Source organism: Tupaia chinensis, unplaced genomic scaffold, assembly GCF_000334495.1.
Source record: "Tupaia chinensis unplaced genomic scaffold, TupChi_1.0 Scaffold000294_5, whole genome shotgun sequence".
Lineage (NCBI taxonomy): Eukaryota > Metazoa > Chordata > Mammalia > Scandentia > Tupaiidae > Tupaia > Tupaia belangeri.
The window spans coordinates 698120-705962 of NW_006159782.1; the positions used below are offsets into that span (position 1 = coordinate 698120).

General features: G+C 40.3%; 1 long non-coding RNA gene across 1 annotated transcript in view; it reads right to left on the reverse strand.

Annotated features, from left to right (window-relative positions):
* LOC114008163 (uncharacterized) overlaps positions 1-7132 on the reverse strand; it is a 20173-nt gene extending 13041 nt beyond the window's left edge. The window contains exons 1-2 of the long non-coding RNA XR_003549722.1: positions 7095-7132; positions 6305-6403 (exon numbers count right to left, since the gene is read on the reverse strand). This is a non-coding gene — a long non-coding RNA (uncharacterized LOC114008163). The remainder of the gene's footprint in view (positions 1-6304; positions 6404-7094) is intronic.
* Positions 7133-7843: the final 711 nt, after the last annotated feature.

The window sequence follows — 7843 nt, forward strand, 5'->3', positions numbered from 1 at the left end:
TTTAAGCCATTGGGTCCAGGATTTGAACCACATTCGACTACATGGGAGTCCAGCAACATAGCCATTATGCCAACTGCTGGTCCATCCTCAGTATGTTTTCAAGCCACTGGATCCAGGACTCAAATGGCAGAATTGGTCATGTGGGATCCAGTTACCCTAACCACCACACCCCTGCTGGCCCCTGACTGTGGTTTTGAATCTTGGACCTGACAGTTTGAGAAACACGCCTACTGAGACCAATAGATGGTGTAATGGTTATGTTGCTGGACTCCCATGTAGTTAACCACAGTGAGAGGGAAAGTGAGAAATCACCCACTGCAGGGATGGCCATACTGTAGTCCCTTCTCCTCCATTCTCTTGGGATTTGGGACACATACCCACATGTACCCTGCATGAGTTTCAAGCCACTGGGTCCGGGACTTAAACTGTGGTTGGCCGTGTGGGAGTCCAGCGCCTTAACCACTATACCACTTGCTGCCCCATAAATAATTATTTTTAAAATTTTTTAAGAGATAGCTTTGCAATAGGGTATGTGTGCTTGTTGGACAGACAGAGAAACAAAGTGAGAAATCACCCCCAGCGGGGATGGTCATGCCATAATCCCTTCTGAATTCTCCTCTTGGGATTTTGGGCACACACACACCCTGTGTGAGTTTTAAGCCACTAGGTCTGGGATTTGAACTACGGTTGACTACATGGAAGTCCAACAACGTAACCATTACACCATCTGCTGGTCCCAGCCCATAAATAATTGTTAAAAAATAAAAAAAAGACTGGATCAAGAAGGAACATAAAACTTGAGCAGTCCCATAACAAACAAGTGGGTTGGGACCAGCAGGTGGCATGGGGGTTAAGGCAATGGACTCCCATGTAGTCAATGGCAGTTCAAGTCCTGGACCTAGTAGATTGCTTTCTCACTTTCTCTCTCTGTCTCTCTCTGGTCAAATAACTAATAATAATAATAATAAATAAAATTAAGTAATTATTTTTTTAAATGTTATTCGTTGTCATTATTTTATTTTATTTTATTTTTTAAGTTAACCAGAGAGAGCAATGGAAAAAGAGAGAGCAAGCTGTCCGGTCCAGGACTCATACTGTGATCAGCCATGTGGGAGTCTAGCCACCTTAACAACCACGCCACCTTCAGGCTTCCAAATGAATAATTCTTTAAAAAACAAAACAAACAAACAAATAAAAAACAGGGACTAGCAGTTGGTGTAATGGCTATGTTGCTGGACTCCTATGTAGTTAACTGCGGTTCGAACCCTGGACCTGGTGGCTTAAAATCACGCTAGGCGCATGTGCGTGTGTGCCCAAGATCACAAGAGTAGAATGGAGGAAAAGGGCCATCCCCCCTGGGGTGTGATTTCTCACTTTCTGTCTCTATGTCTCTCTCTGTCTGTCTGGTAAGCACACGTGCTCTATAGTGAAAACCTCTCAAAAAAAAAAAAAAAAAACCTATATTACAAATAAGTGGGTTTAAACAGTGATAAAAAAACATTCCAACAAAGAAAAGCCTGGGACAGGATGATTTTACAGGTGAATTCTACCAAACAATCAAAGAAGCAAAAAACAAAACAAAACAAAACAAAACAAATAAAAACTCTAAAAAAACAAAAAGAAAGAATTTACCTCAACATAAGCCATATATAAAAAAAAAATCTACAGCTAAAATTATGCTTAGTCATAAAAGACCAAAAGTTTTTTAAGCAAGGCTTTGGAAAAAAGAAAGAATGCTCACTTTCACCTCTGCTCACTTTCAACATACTACTGGAAGTTGAAGTCACAGCAATCAGGCAAGAAAAAGAAATAGAGTCATCCAAATCAGAAGGGAAAAAATGAAAGTATCTCTGCTTGCAGATGATATGAACATATACAAACATAAAAACCCTGGTAGAACTAATAAATAAAGTTGCAGGAGATAAAATCAACATACAAAAATCTGTGGCATTTGTATTTATCAAGGAAATTAAGAATTCAATTCTGGGGACCAACAAATGGCATAATGGTTACATTGCTGGACTCCCACATGGTCAGCCACAGTTCAAGTCCTAGACCTGGTGACTTGAAACTCATGCCAGGTATGTGTGCGTGTGTACCCAAAATCCCAAGAGGAGAATGGAAGAGAAGGGACTGTGGCATGAACACTTCCCCTGAGAAGTGATTTCTTGCTTTCTGTCTCTATGTCTTTCCAGCAGGCACACATACCCTAGAGCAAAAATTTCTCTCTAAAAAAATAAATAATACCATTCTGGGCCAGCTCTATAGAATAATGGTTGTGGGTGGGGGGTCCCACAAGGTCAACCACAGTTCAAATTCCATCCCCGCAGCTTGCAAAACATACTAGGCACCTGCATGCCTGATGTCCTGATGGGAGGGAGAAATGGAGGAGAGGGGCTGTAGAGTGACCATGCCCCTTGGTAGGTCCTTCTCCCTCTCCCTGCCTCTTTCTGGCAAATGTATGTACACTCTGAAAATTAAAACAAAACAAAACAAAAATACAATTCTACTTACTTTAACAATAATAAAAATAAATAAAACTTAGGAGTTAACCAAAGAGTTGAAAAATCTATATGCTGAAGATTATATACTGATGAAGGAAATTTTAAAAGACAAAAATGAATGGAAAGGTATCCCATGTTCATGGATTGGAAGAATTAATATTGTAAAAATGTCCATACTATCTAAAGGAATCTACAGATTCAATGTCGTCCCTATTGAAATCATAATTGTGTTTTTTACATAAATAGAACAAAAATCCTAAAATTCATATAGAACCACAAAAGACACTGAATAGCCAAAATAATCATGAGCAAGAAAGAAACAAAGCTGGAGATATTATACTTCCTGACTTTAAAGTAATCAAAACAGTATAGTACTGGCATAAAAAGAGACATATAGAAAAATGGAACAGAATAAAGAACCCAGAGACCTAACCACAGTGGCACAGATGGTAGGGCACCAAGATACTATAATGGAGTCATATGGGAAGGTCCTGGATTCTGATCACGGATCTACCTGAACATACCAGGCAAGCTTGTGAACATGCTCAGCATGATACTGGCTAGCTAGAAGACTAGGGGAGGAATCACAGTATGATGAAATTCTGTCAAACCCTTTGCCTCTCAAGAAATAAATGAAAATAATATAGAAATAAATAAGCTTAATACAGAAAGAAGGAAAAAAACAGAAAGGAAGGAAGGAAGGAAAAAGAAAGGAGAGGAAAGGGAAGGAAGGGACAGAATGGAAAGAATAGAGGAATGGAAGGAACAGAAGGAAGGGAAGAGGAGAGAAGGAAAGGAATAGAGAGTCCAGAATAAATTCATGCAGTTATGGTCATCTGATCTTTGACCAGGATGCTAAGGACACATAATGGAAAAAGGATAGTCTCTTCAACAATTGGTATTGAAAACTTGATATCCAAATATTAAAAAAATTAAATTAGACATCTATCTCATATCATACACAAAAATCAACTTAAAAGAGGTAGGTAGACTCAGCCCATTTGAAACTGTAAAACGACTATGAGAAAACACAGAAAAAACTTTCTTGATATTATCTTTGGCAGTAATTTTCTCAATTATGACACGAAAAACATAGGCAAAAAATAGACAAGTGGGATTACACCAAACTAAAAAGTTTTTGGACCCACAGATGGCATAATGGCTACATCACTGAATGTAGTCGACTGCGGTTTGAGTCCTGGACCCAGTGGCTTAAACTCACGCCAGGCGTGTGTGCGTGCATGCCCAGGATCCCGAGAGGAGAATAGAGGAGAAGAGATTGTGGCATGGCCATCCCCCCTGGGGGGTGATTTCTCACTTTCTGTCTCTCTGTTTCTCTATGTCTTTCTGGTGAGCGCACACCCCCTATGGCAAAAACCTCTTAAAAAAAAAAAGTTTCTGCACAGCAAAGGAAATAATTATAAAAATGATAAAGCTGGTCCTGTAGCCTACTGGTTAAGGGAGCCAGATCCCACATCTCCAACCATGGCTGGAATCCTGGCCCTAGCAGCTTGAAAAACACATGTGCATGTATGTCCCAAATCCCAACAGGATGGAAAAATAGAGGAGAAGGAATTGCAGCATGATCATCCCCATTGGGAAATGCTTTCTTCCTCTCCCTTTCTGTCTGTCTCTCTCTGGTGAGCTAACGCACCCCTTGACAAAATAAAAGGAAAAAATAACTTACGAAATGAGAAAAAAATGTTTACAAACCATATATCTGATAACACTTTTTTTTCCAAAAAATATAAGGAATTAATATATAACTCAATACCAAAAGTATAAATAAAATAGTTTCAGAAACAGGCAAAGGACCTAAATAGATACTTGTCAGAAGAAATTCAAATGGCCAACAGGCATAGAAAAAGTGTTCCACATCACTAATCATCAAGTAAATACAAATCAAAACCACGATGAGGTATCACTTCACACCCGTTAGGATGGCTATTTTTTTTTTTAAGAGAAATTTTTGCTATAGGTCACATGCGCTTGCTAAAGAGACAGAAAGTGAGAAATCACCGCCCCCTAGGGGAGATGACCATGCCTCAATCCCTTCTCCTCCATTCTCCTCTCAGTATCTTGGGCATGCATGCACACATGCCCAGTGAGATTTTTAAGCCACCAGGTCGGGGACTCTAACTGTGGTTGACTACGTGGGATCCCAGCAATGTAACCATTATGTCATCCGCTGGTCTCAGCATGGTTATTATTAATAAAAAATAAAAGACAGCAAGTGTTAGCAAGAACATTGAGAAAAGATTAGAATGAGCGGTTATGTCACTGGACTACCACGCAGTCGACTGCAGTTTGAGTCTCGGACCTGGCGACTTAAAACTCAAACTGGGCGCTGTGTGTGACCAAAGCCCCAAGAGGAGAATGGAGGAGAAGGAATTGTGGCATGGCCATCCTCCCGAGGAGTGAGTTCTCACTTTCTGTCTCTCTATCTCTCTCTGTCTCCCCAGTGACCACTCCCACCCTATAGCAAAAATCTCTCTCAAAAAAGAAAAGATTAGAATTAGAACAGGTGTTCAAGAGGTGGAGAGGCTCCAGACCAAAGCAGAGGTGAATGAGCAGAACCTCAGAGGTGCAGAACAGTGGGTTTCTCAAGGAGTGGGCTTTAGATCCTATCTTGCAACTGTCAGGGGGAATGTGGAATATAGGTTGAATGTCCGACGTCCACGTCCCAAGTTCCTTCCAAGATTTGGAGGGGGTGCATCACAAGGAAACAACAAAGTTCTTGGACTCGACAGGACTGCCAGGACTGTACTGAGCTGCTTCAAAATCAGTCTGAGGACTGGAAGAACCTTTTCAGTATCACAGCACCACATAAAATCTGGGTACCTCTGCACAATCTTGGCATTTTGGGGAGTCCATCAATAAGACATATAATGGTGGGTGTCTTGGTAACATAATTAAATTTAACAAAAACAAGGGCATGCAATATTTCTCGCACACATTAGCCTATGAATTGAAAAATCACACCAGCTGTACATTTCTCCACGCTTCCTCAGGACAGCTGAGTCAGAAAGGCACTGCTCCAGCAGGTTGTAAGCATCCACTCACTCATGAAAAGTAGTACTTGGGACCTCATTTGTGGGTCCACTCCCAGATGTCTAGGGCTAAAAGGCCTTTTTCTATCCCTTTTTGATATTCCTAGTAAGACCATAGTTTCTGTATTGCAGTTGGGAAGAGACAAAAAGAAAATAGAATTCACCACCATAGGGAGTGTCAGGAAGGAAGTGCCCAAAATGCCAGTGGGGACCCAGCATGAGTGCTTTGAGCAAGAAGCAGTCCCAGATGAATTCTCACTAGATTTGTCTGGAGCAGAGCAAAAACCAGACCACCTTGCATACACAGGACTCAAGGTTCTTCTTACAGGATATGCTTCTAATAGAAAGGATCTGACGGAATCTGAGGGGAAAACTGCACTAGGCAATGGGAGCTAACAATAGGCATGCCACACAGCACCACATGGGTCAAATTGTGGCTCTACTTGGCCCTAACCCTGTATAGTCACAGCCGTTGATGCGTCAGGGCAGATCTGTGGACAAGGTGAACCAGGTACACTTTGCAGGAAAGAACATGATGGAATGATTTTTAGGAGACATGGGCCTGCTACCTAAATTAGCTAATGGGACCACACCTCAAATCCATCTGGTACAAGTATAACTACAATGAAGGATAGAAGAGAAAGTCTAGTTTTTATGCTTTAGAATTTTTTTGGTAATGCTATTAGAATTCTTTAGAGAACTATTCTAGTATAAAAGAGACCTTATCCACTGGCCCTCTTCCTCACTCACCGCCATCCCAGGAGACACTGAAAAGCTGAACGAGGAGAACCTTATTCCTGTTCTAGTTGGAGAAGCTCTCCTTTCCTCCTCTCCATGTCACTTTTGCCTCTGTACAGTGGGATGGACAGAAGAAGAAAAGAAGAAACTCTTATAAGAAGAAAATATTGTAATTTTTCTCCCAAAACTTAGGGAAAAATTTTAGTTCCAGACCCACGTTTAAGATCCTGTGTGGTCTGGATTCTCTATTCGGAAGCTGTATGCAAGGTTTATAGCTTTGTTTTCCCTTTTTACTTCTTCCCTTCATGCCAGTTGCCTAAGCAAAGTGGCAGTCCTTGTGCCATTGACATTTCAGCTTCTTAGATGCATGACCATGCTGCAACAGCTGCTTTCTATATATTATATATTTTCTTCAAGAATCTCTCCCATTCTCTGTAAACTAGACAGGAAGCTCTTTTTCTCACAATGGGAAGAAGAATGGTCTTTGATTTGTTTTCACTGTTGGAAAGAGCTTTAATGTCTAGCATACTCCAGACACCTGAAGCCCATTCCAATTCAAATATCCCATCATTCCAGAGAATGTTTCCCAACGTTTGTTCCACTGAATAACAATTTTTCTAAAATGTTTAGTGAATAAGATATCCCAAGGTTAAATAATTTTGAAAAACCGTGGATCTTTTTTTTTTCAGAGAGCTTTTTGCTAGAGAGAGAAATGGAAAGCAAGAAGTTGTCCCATGAGGGGGATGGCCGTGCCACAATCCATTCTCCTTCATTCTCCTCAGGATTTTGGGCACACACTCACATGTGTCCAGCATGAGTTTCAAGCCTCCAGGTCTAGGACTCGAACTGCATCAACAATGTGGAAGTCGAGCAACGTAACCATTAGACCACCTGCTGGTCCTGAAAAATCGTGGAGATTTTTGATGTTCATTAGTACATTCAAGGCTCTGAGAAGTCATGAGGTAAATCAGCAGTTTTTTCAATTACATTTGACCCAGTAGCCCTCCTTTTCACATAACACCTATTAATATCCACCTGATTTCCTTGACAAAAGCTGTCATTAGGGACATCTAAGAGTGGGGCCAGAAGGTGGTGTGGTGGTTAAGGGGCTGGACTCTCACATGGCCAACCACAGTTCAAGTCCTGGACCTGGCAGCTTGCTTTCTTACTTTTCTTCTCTCTCTCTATGTCTCTTTCTGATCAGCACACACACCCTGTAGCAAACTAAAAATAAATAAATAAAATACAATATGCATTATAAAAACAATCCACTATACACTATTTTTATTTCCTTTTTATATCACATTTATGGTGTTATATTGATTTGGGATGAAAGGATGTGGAGTCATCTGCAACTACCTGCAAATATCATCGAAGTGAAGAGACATTATAAAATATTTATTATAAATACACAAATATAAACATTTATTATAAAAGGGGCATTCAGTCTGATGAGGTTAAAAATCACAGTAGTATATACATCTTATTTTCTCATTTAAAAATAAATCTTAGAAAATTTTGCTTCTGTAGCATAAGTATACCATAGTTACA